The sequence below is a fragment of the Chenopodium quinoa genome, unplaced genomic scaffold (genome assembly GCF_001683475.1).
Source record: "Chenopodium quinoa cultivar QQ74 unplaced genomic scaffold, ASM168347v1, whole genome shotgun sequence".
Classification (NCBI taxonomy): domain Eukaryota; kingdom Viridiplantae; phylum Streptophyta; class Magnoliopsida; order Caryophyllales; family Amaranthaceae; genus Chenopodium; species Chenopodium quinoa.
In genome coordinates, this window is record NW_018742904.1 from 2,188,306 (window position 1) to 2,210,579 (window position 22,274).

Sequence of the window (22,274 nt, forward strand, 5' to 3'; positions counted from 1 at the left end):
TTAATATAAAAGAGGATATATACATTGTATCAATAAATGATACTATAATACTGCTATCAAATGCATTATTTAGGTAGTTATAGCATTAGTTCAAAGTTTAACCTTAAAACCAAAGTCTTCAAGTATAGCATGTCTATCGCCATCTTGACCTATGTGAACCTTAAAGAAATCTTTATACTTAAAAGCCTTAAATAGTGGAGGATTGAATTATGCTTGAATAAGCTCCTTTGCTGGCTCCACAATGCATTCATATGATGGATTAATGAAGAACGCAACGCTTGTTCGCACCTTAGTGGCATTTCTCACTCTATGCAACGTAGCTTTTAACTCCCCATTACTTCCAACCTACACCAAATTGTACATCAATTATTGTCAATAATAAGTTACATAATTCATACAGTAAGCTCGTGCATAATAATCTACTTTATTTTTTTTTTAATGAATGTTTATTTTTTATTTCAATTACATGATTTAAGCAACATATCTCGCAAAATCAAAGATTTCGATAAAGAAATTCAAGTGAAAGAGTGCATATATGAAACTTTACCTCAAGTTGATTGCCAACAAAGACGATAAATGCATCAGGAGCGGTATTAACACTCAACCATTGGCCATCCGTAAAGAGTTCAAGGCCAAGAACATCGAGAGGCACAACTTGAAGAATGGTTCTAAGGTTGGGATCTGTATGCTTAGCTAATCCAAGAGTTAAACTTGGATTAGGGCATGATGGGTAATGATTGACAGTCAAGATATTATCTGCACTTAGATCACTTGCAAAGTATGCTTTTTCTAGCCCAATTCCCTCTGATATGCACTCCAAAATCCTTGCACCTAGATCATTCAATTTTGTGACATATGCCCCTACTATCTCCCTGAAAACATTTAAGCACTCATGTAATTCATTAATAATTCTTTCATTAGCGTTCATCAACTTTACTTGCATAATTTAAAAAAACATACTCTGTATTATAATATTTAATCATGTGTTAATGTTTTTTGTTAATAGTAATACGCAATTAAAAACAATAATGCTAAAAAATGATTTTGAAAAACTTTGAAAAGGAAAGGACAATTTCAATTTTGCTACCACCAAAAGGCAGACACCTCAGTTTTGTTACCCCTCCAAATTTTTTTTTATTATACTACCACCTAAATCACAGTTATTAAAAATTGCTACTACTTAACGGAATGGGTTAGGATTCTGTTACTTTAATAAAAAATAAAAAAAAGTAAATTAAATTAAATTAAATAATAATAAAATAAAACAATAACCCAGATTCCCGGCAGCCGCCCTACCACCCTCCCCCTACCCCATTCCGGCCACCAACTCCCTTCCCTTCCCGATTCCGGCCATCCCCTCCATTCCCCACCCCGTTTTCGGCCACCCCATCCCTTTTCCTCCCCGATTTCGTCCACCCTCCCTCCCCCTAGCCCACCACCGAAACCACCTCCCTACCTAGCCATCGCCAAAAGCCCACCCCTTCCTCAGTCCCAAAATCCCACCACCTCCCCTTCTCCAGCCCGAAACCTCACCCAAAAACCGCATCTCTGACCCATAAACACCAGCCCGAAACCAAATGGATTTTAGGGTTTCGCTTATGGTGGTTTAGGGGTGGTGTTTATGGGTTAGGGGTGCCGGTTTTTGGGTGGGGGAAGGAGAGGTGGGGTCGATTCAGGGTGGGGGAAGGGGAGGGGGGCCGATTCCGGTGGGGGGGATGGGGAGGGAGGGTGTTTTCCGATTTCGGGTGGTGTTGGGGCAGCGAGAAAGGGATAAGGGAGGGGGGGTGGGTTGCGTTGGTGGGGAAAGGGATTGGGGTGGGTCGCCGGCGCCGGCCAAAGCGTTGGGCGCCGGTCGCCGGCAGGGGGGGTGGTGGGCTGCAAAGGTGGAGGAAAGGGAGGGGGGAGGGTGGCTGGGTTTTTCTTTTTTTTTTTTAAAAAAAAACATTTTAATTTTTTTTATTATTTTTTTTTATTGAATAAACTTAACGGAATTCTTAGTGGTAGCAATTTTTAACAACTGTGATTTAGGTGGTAGTATAATAAAAAAAAAAAAAATTGAAGAGGTAGCAAAACTGAGGTGCATGCCTTTTGGTGGTAGCAAAATTGAAATTGTCCAAAAGGAAAGGATGATTGTAAATAATGAAAATGTTAATTGCCTATAATTTTTGGGATTTTGAGGCCAAAACTTAATACACTCCTCCAAAGGACTACAATGGTGCTTCAAAACATCCCTCCAATAGTGAAACTTTTCATTGTTAAAGTTGTAGCTGCTTGAGTACATTCTGCAATACTGATTTAAGTCCTCTTTCATGTTAATTTTTAATTTTTTTTTGAAGGTAACTCAAATACTCCCTTGAACACTTCCAATGCTTCATTCATCATATCTTTTGAAACTCCATGATTTATCACCTACTCCCAAGGGAAAAAAAGGGCAATGAAAATTATTTTTGCTACATATAATTAGCCCAAAAACTATCAATAGCTTGATAATATCTTATTATCAAAATCATAGTATGAACCTGGAATAAACCAAAGTCTTGGATAGCCTTCATAATATGCTTGGCTGAATTCTCTTCTTGAAGATCAAAAATGGGAACATTAACTTTTCCGGAAATAGCTAAAAGACAAAAAATATAAGTTAGACTAGGACAACACTTATACATGTACAAAAGGTGTATGAGTTTATATAATAAAATAAGGTTTCCCTGAATCACACAAAGGTCACTAACAAGTTGCTTGATTGACTGACTTTTATGTACTAAAATTTGGAGTGACTAAATAAGTTTCATATTATATTTTTATAATGTACAAAACCTACTCATTTGTTCATTAAAGAATTGTAATAAAGCAATGAACAAACTTACGTGGTCTCCTTTCGAGAGGAAATACATAGTTTTCCACAATTTTTGCATTTGTTATAGTGCAGTCTAAGAGAAGGTTTGCCATTAGTACTCTATAGGTGGATTATTGAAATTGTTTGTACAATGATGCATCTATAAGTATATGACACTCAAGTATTTATAACATGTACATACCTAAAGGAATATGCATGTATCTCCATTATCAAATTAAAAGACACTTCAAAAATAAAAGGTGTGAAAAGATAAATTCTATCGATCCTATTTGATACTAACAAAATCCATATCTATATAGATTTCTTTCATAATTGTATTTAATATTGTTGTATGATTGTGAATCCTCATTGATACTGATTTTTTTTCTTAGACAAATATTGGGATATATACAATCTTTCTTGATACTTAGTAATATATTAAAAAGAAGCATTCTTAAGAGAGTTTTTATAGCACGTGACACCCTCCTCTTAGGCAAAGACTTCAAATTTTTGTCAACACTTAAATTTAAAACATGAAGATTGTTATTACTAAAAATTAAGCATGTAATCATTCAAATGAACAAGTAGAATTTAACTACCAGTCCTATAATATTATTAAATCATTGATTAATATTTTTAAATGAAGGTGATAAACTCTTAGAAATATAAAACTATTTTTCTAAAAGTGTTAGACAAGTAGTTATATCTCCGACGCTTTTATTGTAATATTAAGTATTTTGTAATAAACTTTTTTTTTTTCTCACTTCATTTCAAATAATTTTAATATAAAATACTCCATTTGTCTCATAATAATTGATTGGTTGGGACTTTTTTTTTCACTATTTATACACTTTCTTTGACCACTGTTTTTTTGTAAGTAACATTTAAATTAATTTTATCAAGCCTGTGGTGTTAAATAGGTATTAATTAAAAGTTTCATATAAAATCAACTTTTCAAAATTTTCTTACTAATATTTAATTATATATATATATATATATATATATATATATATATATATATATATATATATGTATATGTATATGTATATGTATATATATATGTAAGGTCTTGTGCATTGACATCTATATCAAGTTTGATTGTATCAATTATTCTAAAACAAAGGGAGTATTATTTATTCCAAAACTTTTAAGAGTTTTTTCTTCAAATATATTACGCAATTACTTAGCATCTTACGACGTCAAATTTTCATAATTGACAAAAAATTACTAATGTTGAATATGGCGGATTTCTTATGACATTGTCTAGGTGTTGATTAAGTTTGAAAATTAAATTAAAACGGTGAATTAAGAGTTTGATTTCTAGACAAGATTTTTGGGTGAAATGAAATAAAAAGATTGAAGGATAAATCTTTTTGCCTACTGCTTCAATTTTTCATAAATACCACAACATTTGGTCTTTTACATTAATTTACAAAGTAGCCAGCTCGTTAAATAAAATATCAATTGTCGCTACCACTCCCCTCGTGAATTCATCATCGATCACAGGCTCGCACTTCTAAGGTAGATGCGAATATTTGTTAGCAAACTACAAAATTCAACATCACAAATCATCTCCTTATTTAACATATTATTATCATATGCAAACTAATGTCGTGGTCGAAGCGGCAAAAACATTAAGGTCATAATTACTAAAATGATTGAGAACTATCACGATTGGCCTAACAAATTACATTTTGCTTAACAGGAGCATGAGACCACCATCAGAACTCTAGCAAGCACAATACTTTCTCTCTTTTGTATGGTATAAAAGTTGTCCAACCTACTAAGCTCGAGCTTCCTTTGTTGAGGATATCTCTCTAAAACAAATTACCTTAAACTAACTAAATGGGTTAAGGCAAGCTAAGGTATTATGAGCTGAAATTTCTCGATGAATGAACGCCTTAGGCAATCCATCATGTGCAAGTCTACCAAGTAACACTAAGTTGCTTGGCATCAACAAGAAAGTTCATGGTAGAAACATGAAAGAGAGAAACCCCATCTTATAAGATATTCGCAAAAAAGTTGACCTAGGGCAATTTGAGTCCTAATTGGCATGGTCCCTATATTGTCAAAAAGATCTTATCAAGTGGCGTAAGCTCACCGACACTTGCGAGATTAAATACAAACCTAGATTAGTTTTAAAAGTTTTGCGTATGATCCTGACCATATATAATTCCAAACAATAGCACTATAATTCGGAGCTAAGTTTTGCCTATTCCTTAACAAGATACGTAAGTGTATTGTAGGTTCCATAGGAATTGGCCTAACTTAGCGTGTGTGAATAATAAGCTTGACAATCATATGAATCTATGAAATTACATTGCATTGATAGGTACAACGGCATAACGGGGTGTTGCTAACAATTTTTCAGAAACTTGCAAACCATTAATGTATATCATTAGCGGAAAAAAAGGCAACCACAATAGGGACAAATTGAAAGGTAATAATGATGTAATCCATGAAGATAACATTATCCAATTCATAATCTATGATATTGTTAACTTCATGTATTCACGAAACACATGAGGGATTTAAGCTAAGAATGATGGTACGATATTGAATGATAATACAATTCAGCCCCTATTAGCTTCTACTCAGTTCTTATTGTGACATGTATAGATTGCTTGGTTTGAAATCATGTCGGGTTAATATCGGGTCAAAAAAGATCAAATCTAATTGCGTATCGATTGAGTCAATTTTGGGTCGGGTTGAGTATATAGCGGGTCAAATCATTGTCATATTAAGTTTAGGGTCAAATTTGGGTTGAGTTTAGGTCAGGTCAAATCAATGTCTAGTTAAGTTCCGATTGGGTCAAATTCGGATTTGAGTTAACTTTAAAACGGTTACAAATCAGTTTGGGTCCTGATTTTCTTTGGTTAAATCAGGTCGATTATATTTAAATAGATGAATTTTTTCGAGTCGGTCTGCTAGTATGAAGTATGATACAAAGTACATACTAAACTAATAGTTCTTTGTTCCTACACCCGGGTGTACCATGCCCTGCTCCAAAAAGAAGCAAAAAGAACATGAATAAATATAGAAAAGAAAAAGTCATTGTTTTGTAAAGAACATGTATATTATTTAGCAGAAGTTATTAAATATGGTAAAAGTTAAATTTAAAAAAAATTACCATGCATTTAATGCTAAATCCTTTTTAAAAAAAATTCAGTATCCGCGTAATAATTTTATCTCTTTAAAATTAGTTTCTCCCAAAAAATAATGTAAGATTTTATTTTCAAATTTGTCTCCCAAATATCTAAAATTAAGTTGGTATTTATAGATCAAAAATTGGGAGAAGATATAATTTGGAACTCGGATTAAGGAAAATAGCATACTGTCCGAAACCTATGAAAGTATACTTTCCAAAAATATCAAAATTAGATTAATATTTTTCATTTTTTTTACAATTTAAGATATGGATGAAATAGTGCAAGGGGTGGACCAGGTTTAGTATTTGGCTCATATCTTGTTCGTTTTAAATCGGAATTGGGCATGATAGATCATTGAAAATCGTATTTCAAGGGACATCAAGCCTTAGAGGGTTTTCATAAATATTTAGAAGCACTTAAATTAAATTAGCTCGGTTTTGGGCTGCAGTAACGAGAATAGGAAATCGGCCTAAGGTTTGTGGATTTTGGATAAGAAAAAGATTTGGGATATTAAAAAGGATAAAATGGATAACGAAATGATATTGGAATAGGGTAAAAGGACTATTCAAGTAATTCTTAGATCCGTTACGCGAACCAGACCAAATAAGGTAGTGAAGGTTGTTTCATCATTGGGCTTTATTTTGCGAGAAATTTGTAGGATTCTACAAAAGGCCTGCCCCAATTTCTCTTATTGAGAAACAAAATTTGTTTCTCAATATGGCACAATAGTAAATAAAACCAAATATTTTAATATTTTAGATTTTTTTGCCGTATTTTTAATTTTTTTTTATATTCTTCTTCCCCTCCTTCATCTTTGTTGCAAATCACCATTGAAGCTAGTTTCCTCCACCATCTTCTTATACTTTCCTCCCTCATTGATATAGATTGCGAACCATCTTTTCGCCACCATAATTTCGCCATCAGCTTCGTTGCCAAATTAAATAAAAACCCTGAGAAAAAAAAAAGAGAAATAAGGGTATGGTTAACCCCAAAAGGAAGGATTGTCATCCTCCTCCATTAAAGATATTTGCGAGCAAGCTGCTACTACTCCATTGATGTTGTTCATCCACCATTAAAGTCATTGTAAAGCTTTAGCCTACTTCTCCAGTTCTTCATTTTCTTAGGCAAATTTAACCCTAATTAATTGCTTGAAATTACGAATATACACTCTTGAGATACATCTCTTGTTAATTGATAAGAGAAATTTGTATTTACGCTTCTACAAATGTACAGCTAATTATTGGAGATTTTGATTTTAATAATCCAACGTTTAGCCAATTCAAGCTTTATACCTCATTCTTTTTAATTAGGCTAAAGTGACCAGTTACCTAATAAAGAACAGGTTATTTAAAAAAAATTTGTTAAACAAAAAAGAAAAATACATTTCTCTCTCCTCCTTCCCTTCCCTGCTTAGTTCAGCACCGCCCACCACCCATTACCCCTTCCCTTTCCTTGCTCAGTTCCCCCATTACCCTCCCAAAGAGGGGATTGAAGCTATAATTTCATCTCAATCCAATTAACAAACAAATCTCAAGAGTTCAACAATAAAGCTAAGAAAACCCAACTAAAATCCCTATTTCTCTTGCTCCTACGCCCAAAACCGTGGCTTCGTCGTTGCCACTACCACCACCACTGCCGCAAAACCACCACCCTTGTACCTTACTGTAGGCGTCATTCGAAGCACGTCTACCTAAGCATGTTGTGAATATGCTTGGCACTCATAGGAAGTGGGAATTGACATACGATTAGGGACACGATTAGGGACAAATCAAAGTGGGGAGCCGCCAACAAGTTTTTAAGGAACTTGTAAACCATTCACAGATCATTTAAGGAACCACAAATAAGGGACAACAATAGGCAACAACGAATGACTCGTGAAGGTTACACCCCATTCATAATCTATGAGATTACTAACTCCATATGGTTCGGAACCACGAAAGGAGGATTGGGGATGATGGTACAAAGTGAGTCATGGAGTCGCATTCGCCTGTTTTGGCCTCTACTCGATTCTTATAGTGAAAAGTGATTCATGCGATTTCAAAGGCATACAAACAAAGATTCAATTTTCTCCAAACTATATTAGGCTAAATTGGTTGAATATTAATGCAAAGCATAATTCTAAAATATTATGATTACTTGATTAAACAACAAGATTAAAAAGGATCCTAACCGGTTGTACAAATTATCTTATTAGTCGTTATATTCAATCACATATTTCATTTTAAACATGGAATATGGTGATCAACAATAACAGTAGAATAAACAATAATATTGGAAGCAATTTAACCATAATAACGTTAGTCAAATCAAAGTATAATAATAAACCTAATCCTGATACTAGCAATAAGGATAATAATAATAGTAATTAAGTGAATTAATTACTCACGTTCCATGCTTCTTTAAATTTCTACATCATGAATTAATACATTAGTAACTTCAAAGAATAATAAATAAAATTGAAATAAGATTAAAGGAAAATAGAGTTGATTTGGTCCAAACCCTCAATCGGTTTTACCTTTTCACGCCTTGGTTTAAGTATGAAATTTCAGGTGTTGTATGGACTCCTTGGAGTGCTTAGGGAAGGAATGGCGTAATTAGGAGAATAGGTTTGAGGCTTAGAATGTGAGAGAGAGAAAGAGATGAGAATGTGTGTTGGTGCCCCGAAACTATGAAATCAGCATCGTATTTATAGAGGAAATGCGAAGGGTGAGGTACGGAACCCTAAAAACGAGGCGCCACAAAGGAATAAAGCACCGCGGGTCAAAATAATTGCCATGGCATGGCAACATATGCCATGGCACGGCAATCTCTCCCTTGTCACGGTATTTTTACTGTGGCGCGGTAATTTCCAATTTTTACGTGTTTTTTAAAACTTTGATAACTTTTGATCTGTAAATTGGAAAAAGGAATATAATATATCATTGGAAAGATATTCAAGTATAATTTCCAACCCAATTAGAATCTGGTCAAAATATTTTGTATATTTTGAGATATGGCCGTTTTAGTGCAAGGGTGTCAGTTTTGGGCCGAGTTTTAGTGTTTTGCTCATATCTTCTTCGGTTAAATCGGAATTGGGCTTATGATATACCGTTGGAAAGATTATTTCAAAGATTATCTAAAAAACTAATATTTTAAATCAAAATTATAGGGCTATAAAATCAGTTTAGCTCGGTTTTATGATGTGGACGCAAAAAGAGGAAAATAAGTTATTGTTTGGGGAAATGGGCTAAGAATTGGGTTGGTTTATGAAATTTATTAGATTGAATATGAATTTAAGCACTTCAAAGATTAAATACTTAACCCGACCAATAATGGCAGTGAAAAGTTGTTCATCGTCGGGATTAGTTTTGGGGAGACATTTTTAGATGTCTACACTTACTGACCACCTGCCTCCCCTTCAACACCCACCTCTGACCATCGTAGCCTTGTGTTGTTCCTTACCCATGAAATCACATTCCTCTGCTTCCCCTCTTTCTCTCTCCTTTATTTTTTTTCTCTTACGCATTGCCCTAACCACCAGTGCCACCCACGTGAACCGCCACCATATTGACCACCCAAACTGTCCCTTCTACATATCCATACCCCCTTAAAAACCACGCCTAAAACCTGAGTCCACCCACTTGAAAAAACCATAAATGATGGCTAGGGTTTTGTGGGTTTTGTGGGTAAGGAATTTTGTGGGAGGGAGTTTCGTAGGTTAGGATGGTTAGTTCAAAGGGGGCGGAGTTAGGTTTTGGGTGTGGGTTGGGGTTTGTTGGGGTGGTCGTTTTTTTTACTGCCATTTTCGTCCTTTTTGATTAGGGGATTTTTATCCACCAATCACCGTCTGACAAGTGGACCAACCAGGTTCCGCCACGTGTCCTTCACGAAGGCCAACAGGAGCTTGCCACGTGTCAATCACAGATACGTCCTCCACGGACCACTTAAGACACGCCACGTGTCCACCCATGCCAAATGGGACAACCGGCCATCAAGGCCCATTTCAGTCTAGAGGCCCGATCAGCCCTAGGTTTACCTTAAACCTAGAGAGTTGCACGCTTCCCAAGGCTATAAATACTCGATTAATCCTCATTAATCACACAACCGAATAATTAAGAGATCAAGCAGAGAAGAACAGACTTATTAACAACCGGCTAATCTCGCTAACAACGCAGATTACCAACACTAAGCACTCTCACCTAGAGAGATCTGATTACTTTAATTTCTGTATTGATTACTCCTTAATCAGGTACTAACTTGACCGTCGGAGGCGGAGCTCTCAGGAGTCTCCGTTATTTTGCAGGTACAGGCGTCCGGTTCCAGTCTCGGAATTGTAACTCTCCCGCAGGACATCAGAAAACCCCGAAACATTTGGCGCCGTCTGTGGGGAGAGTACTTCAGAGATGGCATCCAAGTCTGTACCGATTCCAGAAGAGAGGCGTCCCCTAGACGACCCTCAAGTTCAGTCGGACCATGATACCGAAAGTGAATTTGAAGTTGAAACTCATACAGCTCCAGACGGGACCCTAAGGGCCCGCCGTACCCGTCATACTGAAATAAGGGAACGGGAGTATCTTCAAACAGGAAGCGAGCCAGCAGGCGCACCGCTTGCTCGGCAACAGCCGACTGATGGGTCTGCTCCCATCACAAGGAACGAACTCATGACCTTCATGAGGGGCTTCAAGGGAGAGATCCAAGAGTTGATCAACAAAAAACCGCCTGCTTCAGTCAAAGAGCAGTCGGCCAAAAAACCTTCCACTTCACTAAAGAGGAAGCCAGTTCAAGGGCGAGAGGCGACTCCCCATCCTAAATCTAAGAAGCGGGAGCCGTCTGCTCTTGATTTCACAAAACTCCGTTATCCTACGGGAAATAGGAAACCGGTTCGTCATATTCAGGCGGACGGGTCAAAGCAAACGTTCACAGATGCTCGGCACCTGCTAGAGCAGAAGAAGAGTGACCGATTATCAGAGTCGGCTTCTACTTCAAATTTTCAGGACAGTTTGCGAAATGCCTCGATGAGGCCAACTCAGTCGTACCATGAGAGTCAGTCAGGCGGCACCTCCCGTCAGTCCGGCTTTCATAGTGCGCAGGCGGTACCAAACTTGCCATTTGTGCCGCAACAACAATATTTTATGCAGCCACCTCCATTTGGTGGACCTGCAGCAAAAAACGTCCAACCTATGGACTGGCAGCTACGGCTGCTTAGACTTGGTGAACAGCCGTCGGCCTTCTCCAAGGAAATTACTGAAGCCGCTCAGCCGGCCAAAGTAAAAAATGTTTTAGTAGGCGCCTATGATGGCACTACTAACCCGGAAGACCATCTGATGGCATTCACCAACCTGATGTACCTTCAAGGGTTGGATGATCCCACTTGGTGCAAGTGTTTCCCAGCGACTCTCAAGGGAATTGCACAGCAATGGTTCGGCAACCTGCCGACTGGTTGTGTAAACAGCTTCAGGACGCTTGCTTACTTATTTGCCTCCAACTTCGCAATGAACATCCCTGCGAAGAAAACGACCCTTGATTTGGGAACAATTCAGCAGGGTGAAAAGGAGGGGCTTCGTTCCTACATCAGGCGGTTCAACCTGATGAGAATACAGATTCAAGGGTTACCGGATGAGGTAGCTTATACTGACTTTTTTAGAGGTCTCAAAGACGGGTCTACCTTCAAATTTGATTTAGTTCGAAAAAGGGTGGCGACTCTTCAAGAGGCCTTGATTGAAGCAGAAGCCTATATACAGGCGACTGATCTGTGTACGATGAAACAGTCGGACGGGAAGAGGTTCGACAATAGAGAGGGACGACAGAAACAGTCGTCCAACAAAGATGAAAAAAGAAAAGGGGTCTGGGCGGCTGATTCCTCTAAACAGCCGGCCCAGAAAAAGAAAAAAGAATTCAAACCATACTCCCCAAAGTATGTGTTTAACAAGGATAACCAGTTTATCCTAAAAGAAATAAAGGGACGGCTCTCAATTGAGAAGCCGCTCCCCATGAAGGGTTCTGCGAGCAACCGGAACCAAGACAAAATCTGCGCTTATCATGATGACATTGGTCATCACACCAATGACTGCATCAGTCTCATGCGGTACCTAGACCGCTTGGCTGATCAAGGTGATCTTGACACTTATGTCAAGAAATCTACGGGGAATACTTCCTCAAAAAAGCAGTCGGCCAAAAAGAACCAACAGGCCGACAGTACCGATACAGATGATGCAGTCGTCTACACCATTGCAGGCGGCTTCTCAGGAGGCGGTCCCACTATAAGGGGCAACAAAGATAATATAAGGCGGTTAGATGTAAATTCCGTTCACCAAGAACGACCGTCCAAATATACCTTTCCTGAGATTGTCATCACTGAAGAGGATCTAGGAGGAATAAGAGGGCCGCATGACGACCCTCTCGTCATTGAATGTAAAGTGGCCAACCAGAGAGTTGGCCGAATCCTCATAGATACCGGGAGTTCTTCAGATCTCATCAGCAGCAAATGTCTGTCAAAACTAAAATATCAGACGGACTGCATACATCCGGCCTCCCACCCTTTAATAGGTTTTGGAGGAGGAGTCGTCCACCCACTGGGACGAGTAGATCTACCCATCCGCCTGGGCGAAAAAGGGGAAGGACGACACATGGTAGTCCGGTTCCTAGTGGTAGAGGAACTCTCGGCCTACAACATGATTCTGGGTCGACCAACCCTGAATAATTCCAAGGCTGTTATAATCCCGTCACTTATGCTGCTTAAGTTTGAAAGGGACAATGGAACAGTCGGCTCCCTAAGGGGAGATCAGAGGATGGCCCGAGAGTGCTATCTCTCGGATGTCAAGCCCACTGTTATGGCCACTGGGTCAAGTGGAGAAAAAACAGACCTTGACAATGTCAAGGAAAGTGCGCCTGTTCAAGAAACAGGCGACAAAAAGAGAAAGGCACCCCAGACTGAGTCCGCAAAAAAAGCAAGAAAATAGCAATCATTGGCAGAGGACCGGCCGGATGAGTTCCGCCCTCAGCCGGCTGGTGAGCATGAGGACCTGATATTAGACGACTCCAATCCTGACCGAACAGTCAAAGTAGGGACGACTGCTCTGAGAAACCTTGGTGACGACTTTCACAACCTGTTGAAAGAATACAAGGACATCTTTGCATTTGAAGTCCATGAAATGCCAGGCATTAGTCCTGATCTGGCAGTACACAAACTCGCTGTGGATCCGAAAAAGAAGCCGGTACGACAAAAGAAACGGAACCATGGTGAAGAAAGAGGTCAGGCGGCAGCCGCCGAAGTCAAAAAATTACTTGATGCAGGGTTCATTCGGCAATGTTACTTCCCAGATTGGGTTGCAAATGTGGTACTTGTTAAAAAGCCGAATGGCACCTGGCGAATGTGTGTAGACTACACAGACTTGAACAAGGCGTGCCCCAAAGACAGTTACCCTCTGCCTAAAATTGATAACCTGGTCGACTCAACAGCCGGCCATGCCTTGATGAGTTTTATGGACGCCTATTCTGGTTTTCATCAAATTCCTTTGTGGAAGAAAGATCAGGAGAAGACGGCCTTCGTCACTGATCAGGGATTATACTGTTACACGGTCATGCCGTTTGGTCTTAAGAATGCCCCGGCTACCTTCCAACGAATGATAAACACAGTGTTCTTTGATCAGATTGGGAGAAACGTCGAGGCATACATTGATGATATGATTGTCAAGACTAAACTTCAGAAAGATCATCTGACGGACCTCCGAGAAACTTTCGCCACACTCAGGCGGCACCATGTCATGCTCAATCCCAAGAAATGTGTATTTGGAGTTGAGTCTGGGAAATTTCTCGGATTCCTTATCAACCAGAGAGGAATAGAGGCGAACCCTGAGAAGGTACAGGCGGTCATTGACATGCAGTCGCCTCGTACCGTCCGAGAGGTTCAGAAGTTAACAGGTTGTCTGGCGGCCTTGGGAAGATTTCTAAGCCGATCAGGCGACAAATGCCTATACTTTTTCCAGGCAATTAAGAAAAAGGCAAGGTTTGAATTGGGGCCGGATGCTGAGGCCGCCTTCCAGAAATTAAAGGTTCACTTGCATTCCTTGCCGAGGCTGGTCAGCCCTTTGCCCAAAGAAAATCTCTACATGTACCTGGCCGTCTCTGATCATGCGTTAAGCGCGGTGCTCCTTGCTGAAAGGGACGGCTGTCAACTTCCGGTCTACTTTGTCAGTCACGTACTTAAAAATGCCGAGTTGAGGTATCCCCTAGTGGAGAAATTTGGTCTTGCACTCTTCATGGCTGTTAAAAAATTGAAGCCCTACTTTCTGGCACATGCAGTCGTCGTGTATACCGACCAACCGATCAAGCGGCCCCTTACCACCATGGAGTCCTCCGGACGAATGATCAAATGGGCCATAGAAATGTAGAGTCTCGAAGTTACTTTCGAGCCTAGAAAAGCAGTGAAGGGGCAAGCCTTTGCTGACTTTATTGTAGAGATGACTCGTCCTCCTGACTCTCAAGTTCCAGACCAAGTCTGGAAGGTATATGTGGACGGAAGCTCTACTTCAAACGGTTGTGGAGCAGGCGTCGTATGTCAATCTCCAGAGGGCGACAGGTTCGAGTATGCTCTACGCTTCAGTTTCCAAGCTTCAAACAATGAGGCGGAATATGAAGCTTTACTAGCCGGGATCCGCATGTGTAAGGCGGCAGGGGCAATGAAAATAGACGCCTGTTCTGATTCACAACTGATAGTGAGTCAGTACAATGGCGAATACGAAGCAACACATCCGGCCATGATCAAGTATTTACAGGCGGTCCGACAAGCAGTCGGCTCCCTTGAGGATTTCCATCTGATCCAAGTACCGAGATCAGAAAACAACCAGGAAGATGCACTTTCGAAATTAGCATCATCCGCCTCCTCCGATACTCCTCGAACTGTGTTTTGGGAAGTAATGGAGAAGAGAAGCATCGAGGAAAATCCTATTGGAATTCTAGACAGAAGCTCAACCTGGATGGATTCAATCAGGGCATATCTAACAAACGGTACACTGCCGGATGATCCTCAACAGGCGGCAGCACTGAAAAAACGGGCCTCCTGTTTTGAAATGATACAGGGAGAACTTCACAAGAGGGGGCACCTTCAACCTTTCTTAAAGTGTGTTACTCCTGAAAAGGGACGAGAGATACTAGATGATCTTCACTCTGGTTTCTGCGCTTCGCATATAGGTGGTAGGATGCTTGCTCAAAGGGCAAGGCGGCAGGGCTACTTTTGGCCTACTTTGGAAGCAGATGCAATGGAGATGGTGAAAAAATGTGACAAGTGCCAAAGGTTTGGCAAATTAATTCACCGTCCGGCTACTGACCTCACTACCATTCACAGCCCACTACCGTTTGCTAAGTGGGGCATGGACATTCTGGGTCCATATACGCCTGCTACAGGCGGCAGAAGGTATATACTTGTTGCCGTTGATTACTTCACTAAATGGGTAGAGGCGGAGGCTGTAAAGGGAATCAAGACGAAAGATGTAATTTCATTCATTTGGAAAAACGTCATCACTCGGTTCGGGGTTCCCATGTCTATGGTTTTTGATAATGGTCCCCAATTTGAGACGCCTGTTCTCAAAAGCTGGTTGGGAGACCAAGGAATTGCACATTACTTTGCATCTGTCGGCCGTCCACAAGCAAACGGCCAGGTAGAAGCCTTTAATAAAATCATCTCAGACGGTCTCAAGAAAAAGATTGAACGAGCAGGCGGCCTATGGGCAGATGAACTACCACATGTTCTTTGGGCCATTAGGACGACTGAAAAAGGGGCGACTGGAGAAACTCCCTTCCTCCTAACTTATGGTGCAGAAGCTGTTCTTCCAATAGAACACTACGAGCCGACTCTTCGAGTAATGCTATATGACGAAGAGGCAAACTGGGAAGCTATGCGCCTGGCATTAGACTCACTTCCTGAAAAAAGGGGCAATGCTGTTTTCCGCCATGAGATCTATCGCCTGAGAATGACTAGATCATACAACAAGAAAGTACACAGGCGTCCACTCAAAGTAGGGGACTTTGTACTTAGAAAAATGGAAGCAGTTGGTAGGACCAATGAGTCGGGAAAACTAACTCCCAACTGGGAAGGACCCTACCGAATCTATGAGGAAGTCAGGGACGGTACCTACCGTCTGGAAACACCAGACGGACAACCGTTGCCTCGAACCTGGAATGTAGATAACCTTAAAAAATATTTTTTCTGAATGATGTAAAGTAAAGAGCTACTTAATAAAGTTTGCATTTACTATTCATTTTTGTATCACGAGAGGCATGCCGTCTGTTCCTTTACAGTCGGCTACTCTCCATTGAGTTTCACTCTATCTTTAGAGGGGCATGCCGTCTGTTCCTTTACAGTCGGCTACTCTCCATCGAGTATTTTACTCACAATACTTAGCTAAAAAGATTAGGGCCTGGCCGATCCTGTAACTAACAGGCGGCTACCCTTCTTTTACTTAGCACCTACGTTCACCAAGAACTTACCAAGGCCACTGGCCGAATGATCAGACCAGGCGCCTAGTCAACTGATCCAACTTTTAAAAACTAATCCGACCTGTCCCAACATTATAGCAGGCGTCCGGCGGCATCCATTAGGATGAAATTCGTCGCAGAGAGCAGCTCCCTTTTGGGTGGAACATTGTTCTATAAACTAATTACACGGCACCTATACGACTGACCCCAAGGGCAACCACGTAGCCGTTTTTGAGACAAGGATAACTCTATCACTAACCAAATCAGTGGAAGCAGTTGACATCTGAGTCAGATGACCGCCTGTATTACTTGGGATAAATGCAGGGGGTACCTATTGAGTTAATAGCCAACAAACATTGGCGAATCAAGGGGTCTAGCCGGCCTACGCCGCCTGGTACCTCTACTTCTCAAACAAAAGTGACGGCGACTGAGTAACTCCAAAGTTAACTCATAGTCACTCCTTCAAATTTGGTATGGAACCTAAAAGGTTTGAGTCGTCCGCCTGTTTTAAACAAACAAGGGCACTCGAACCCCTATTCCTACTGGATAACCTATTGAGTTAATAGCCAACAAACATTGGTGAATCAAGGGGTCAAGCCGGCCTACGCCGCCTGATACCTTTACTACTCAATAAAGATTGTGACAAAGACTAAATAACTCCTATGTTAACTTAATAGTCACTCAAACTTGGTATGGAGCCTAAAAGGTATGAGTCGTCCACTTGTTTTTAAACAAAGGCTCTCAACCAATACTCTTGCTAGGTTAACAAATAACGAGTTAAAAGCCAACATTGGCAATAAAGGGAAACAACCGGTACCCGCCGCTTGTTTTCCTACTTAATTCCTTGGCTACTAGGTAATTCTATTTACTTGGTCAATTTGAATAAAGAGTTCGAATACCGATTGATTAAATGGCCGACTGATCATCTATCCTGGAAACAGACAACCAGTCGTCCAGGGGCATAGGCGGCATACTTACTATTTGTACCTGTCTTAACGTTCGGCCATACACAACAGTCGGTCTAGTGAGCAAATTTCAAATACTTAGACAAATTTGAACAAAGACAGAAAATTTGATTAAAAATAAGCCGGCCACAAAAGACCGGCAGAATATTCAAAACCCCGGCCCCCTGGCCGGGTAATTACAAAGCAAACGGCACGCAGGCCGTGAAAAAAAAAAAAAAAAAAAAATACTTAAAGCTTAAGAAGGGGGCAGTTCAGTATCAGCAGCAGCCGCCTGGTCAGCACTCTTCTTGCTGGACTCGGCCTTAGCTGCACCATCTTTTGATGCCTTACCCCCAAGTGGCACAAGCGCCACAACCGGCTCTTCCTCCTCCAACGCAACGTCCAACGCCTCTTCTTCAGCAGCCGCCAGGATCTGTTGATTATATATTTCCGAACACTGGCGGTACGTTCTTTCCCATGAGGCAAAGTCGGCACTTGGGAACAGTCGTTCCCAGGTCATGCGTTGGATTTGGGCGGAGTCTTCCACCATCTCTCGGACGAGCTCTTGTTTCTCTTGCTCGGCCTTGTCCGAGAGCTCTTGGGTAAGACTCTTCTCCTGGTTCACCAGGCGTTCTTTTACGTTAGCCAAAGATTTCTCCATGGCTTCGTAAGAGTGCATTTTTTGGCGAAGGGGTTTTAGCTCGGCTTTAAGATTGGTGACGGTCCCCTCCAGCTCGTCAACCTTCTTTTGGGCCGTCTCTAGCTGAGCCCGAACAGCGGCGGTCGCCTGCGCCTGATAATAAAGAAGATCAAGGGTCAGTACTTCATTTTGGGCAATTTGAAACATTGCCTTATCACAGCTGGAGGCGGCCATAGCCTTTGCGGCCTTTACCTCTTTGTTTTTCCGATCAATCGGCTTGCGAAGGCTGTTGACTCGGAGCAGGGCCTAAGTACAAAGAAAAACAGGCGTCAGTTTCCAATCAAAAGAGTTAACAGGCGTCCTGGAACTCAAAAGCTCAAAAAGGTGCTAAGTATACCTCAGCTAGGATCCCCGAAATTCCATCGAGGTCAAGGGTGCCGGCACCCTTGACCGCCTCCCTGTCAGATGGAGGAACTACTTTAACCATTGACTTGGCTACCTCAACCAAGTCAAGTCCCTGGGGGCCGGCTGCATTAAGCGAAAGAAAAAAACAAGTTAGATCTAATCAAGAAGGAATCAAGGGTGAGGTTTTTAAACAAGCAAGTGTCCATACATCTAGGCGGCCCCGCCTGGGTTTTTGAAGAAGTGGCCGGCTGCTTCTCAGCCGCCACTGTTTTCCTGGAAGACCCAGGAGAGCTTGCAACAGTCGTCCTCCGGGCCTTGGGGTCCGGCTGTTGCGAGGAAGAAGCCCTTGGAGTGCCAGACTGAAAACAAAAAGAGTTAGTATATGCATAATACAACTAAAAGGAGAAGAGTTTTCAAAGCTTACCAAGGGTGCCTCCTTGCTGGGGGAGTCGGCATACGACTGCTTCATTAGCGAGACCCGCAGCATGGCCGCCGCAGTCTTAGATGCTGTTATTTTACTCATGGCGTCGGCTGAAAGAAATAAACAGCAAAGTTAGTAAAAATCCCAAGTAAACAAGGCGTGAAAAAACAGAGTATTCGTCAGGCCGGCTACCTCTAGAGCACCGACTGCCGAGGCCACAGGCGGCCAAGAAATACTCGTCATAGAGCCACTTGAAGCTCGGGACACAATTTAGGGGTACTTGCTCTCGTACCCCTGAAGTAGAGTTCACCCTAGTCTCTACTTTGAAGAGTCCTTTGTCTAGGATCTCCTTTTTAGCCTTTAGGGGAACAGGCGGCATGCTGCGGCCGCCTGCGAGAAGAGGCGGATCCCTGTTCCACTTGTTAAAACGTTTGTTCAGCTCCGTGTCTGAACTCTCGATAATAAGGAAGGTGTTCCGCCAATCCTTCCATTTGTTTGCCTTACCTCTCGTCATGAGGTAACCCCTATGGCTTGTTAATTGATACCAGCCGGTACCTCCTGACTTAGGGGTCCGGCTGAGATAGTTCATGTGGGCGAAAGCCTCAAAACTTGGCTCCACCCCGTTCAGTTCGCACCCGGCCACATAGCCGAGTACGTTTACCCAAGAGTTGGGGGCTAACTGCCATAACCCCAGATCATACCCATCTAAAATCCGCTGAACAGCCGGATGTAATGGGAAGCGCAGTCCAGCTTTGATGGCCGCCACATAGCAGCCAAAGCAGCCGTCACCATAGCTGGTACCAGCCGGCCAGACGACAGTATCTTCTGGATCCGGCACAAACAGTAAATACTCTGAGCCCATTTTGTGGTTAGCAATAAAGCTCGCCACGTTGTCTCGCATGGTTGCAATCCGGCCCCGGGGCACCCTGCAGTAGTAGGGGGCGTTTTCCTCTCTGTAAGAGGCGGACGGCTCTGCCCAATTATCCCCCTTCTCCACTGCATGAGAACTTCTCGCCTCTTGTAGGCGGCTATGTTTTTCTTCTGAGCCAGAGGAACTATGGTCAGAAGAGCTGGATTCAGACTCGTCCCCTGACGAGTCCGAAGAGGACGACTCCTCCCCTCTCCTAGAGGGGCCCGCCTCCTCTCCCTTAGAAGGAGCAGAAGGAAAATTAGACATGTCCACGGTAAGATGAGAAGGGAACACCTTGGTCCCTCTCTCAGAACTGTCAGCTTGACAGTCGCCTCGTTCTACATCTGGCGCCTGGTCAGATGTTTCGCTAAGGAGCACCCTTTGGGAGGAGCCGTCTGAGTTTGATATCATAGCAGTCTTTTTTGTTCTGGCCATCACGTTCTGCATAGACACAGATTCAGTCGGACTTTGTATAAAGGGCAAAGATGGGTCCAGAAAAGGGCAGGCGGCACTCCTAGTCCTAGATTCAGTCGTCCCCGGTGACCGGCTGATCACTAACTTAGGGCGTGTCGTGTGCTTCCATGGTGCCATTTCAAAAAATAAAAAGAAAATTAAGAGTAAGAGAACTGAGTTACCTGAACGGGTGACGGTTGGTGAAGTCCTGGAAGTTCGGGTCAGTCGGCTTGTCAGAACAGGCGGTAGGCAGAAAAAGTCCGAAAATGTCAGAGCAAGTTCAGGGGTCCGAATTTTCTCGCAAAAGTTCTCAAATGTGAAAATGACCGAAGTCAGCACTTCCTTTTATAGGAAAAATGAGAAGGCGAATGGTCGCTTCCAAATTCAAAAATTGGGCGGGAAAATCTCTCGGCCGTCTGCAAGGTGACACCTGTAACGGGCCGTCGCCTGTCACCGTGCGACACCTGTCACAGGCGACACGTGACCAGTCGCGTGCCACCTGTGAGGGGCAAATGATTAGGGGATTTTTATCCACCAATCACCGTCTGACAAGTGGACCAACCAGGTTCCGCCACGTGTCCTTCACGAAGGCCAACAGGAGCTTGCCACGTGTCAATCACAGATACGTCCTCCACGGACCACTTAAGACACGCCACGTGTCCACCCATGCCAAATGGGACAACCGGCCATCAAGGCCCATTTCAGTCTAGAGGCCCGATCAGCCCTAGGTTTACCTTAAACCTAGAGAGTTGCACGCTTCCCAAGGCTATAAATACTCGATTAATCCTCATTAATCACACAACCGAATAATTAAGAGATCAAGCAGAGAAGAACAGACTTATTAACAACCGGCTAATCTCGCTAACAACGCAGATTACCAACACTAAGCACTCTCACCTAGAGAGATCTGATTACTTTAATTTCTGTATTGATTACTCCTTAATCAGGTACTAACTTGACCGTCGGAGGCGGAGCTCTCAGGAGTCTCCGTTATTTTGCAGGTACAGGCGTCCGGTTCCAGTCTCGGAATTGTAACTCTCCCGCAGGACATCAGAAAACCCCGAAACACTTTTTGTAGGGAAAATAGGTACTCTAAGCGGAATTTCATGAATCCGCGAAATTTCATGAATCATATTCATAGGCACCTAAAATAGGATCTATGCATAACACATAAAGAAGCACATAATTATACCTTTGAAGCGTGATTCCACAAGTGATCGACCACAAACGATTAGGAGAATAAGAGCCCCAAGTGTTGCTCCTCTACTTGGTCCACGAGCGAGGATTGAACCTCCACTAATTCTAGTTAGTTGGGCACGAGTGCTTCGAGCCACCTTCTACGAAGAGAGGAGGAGAAAATCGAGCCACGAACAACCACGACCACCACCGTGCACCACACATCCACCAACGTGTGTACGGACGTGAGGAGGGGAGAGGGGCGTGAGAGTGAGGCTAGGGTTTGGTTGCTTGCTTGTAAATTCTCAATTGACTGCTTAATTATGTTGTATGTCAAGCCCTAGGAAAGGCCTCTATTTATACATCACATGTATAATTAGAATCCAAACCAAGCCCAAACTATTCCCTCTTAATCCCTATGGTCGGCCACTCCATGAGGCCTAATAATGTGCTTCTTTCTTTTGTTCAATCCATCACCCTTTTGTGTGACCTTGTAGGATCCATTCCATTGGGCTTTGGCTTATTTGACTAGCCCAAAGATCATTGATCACATCTAGCAACAAATTGACGACCCAAAAGAATAAACTTATTATCTCCATAATATTGATCCATAATATATCTAGTAATTGCACTTGACGAAGACATAAATCCTTCAATCTTCCACTTGTCTGAGATAAGTGTGAAATATTCAAATTCCTTAAGTCAATTAGTGTCTAATTTAATAATATGATTACATCACATGTCGAGATCATATTAGTCTACAAATCATTTCCTGAAAACTGACTGAGAATTGCTAGCCAAATGATTCATGAGTAATTCATTTGAGCATGGCTGTGCATTTTCTGAATTCTCCCTCTATAAGGGTTCATGACACTTAAACTTGTAAAAGGA

At 41.9% G+C, this 22,274-nt stretch overlaps 1 pseudogene; it reads right to left on the reverse strand.

The window, feature by feature from the left end:
- LOC110727300 lies at positions 1-2,946 on the reverse strand (annotated as a pseudogene).
- Between the last annotated feature and the right edge of the window lie 19,328 nt (positions 2,947-22,274).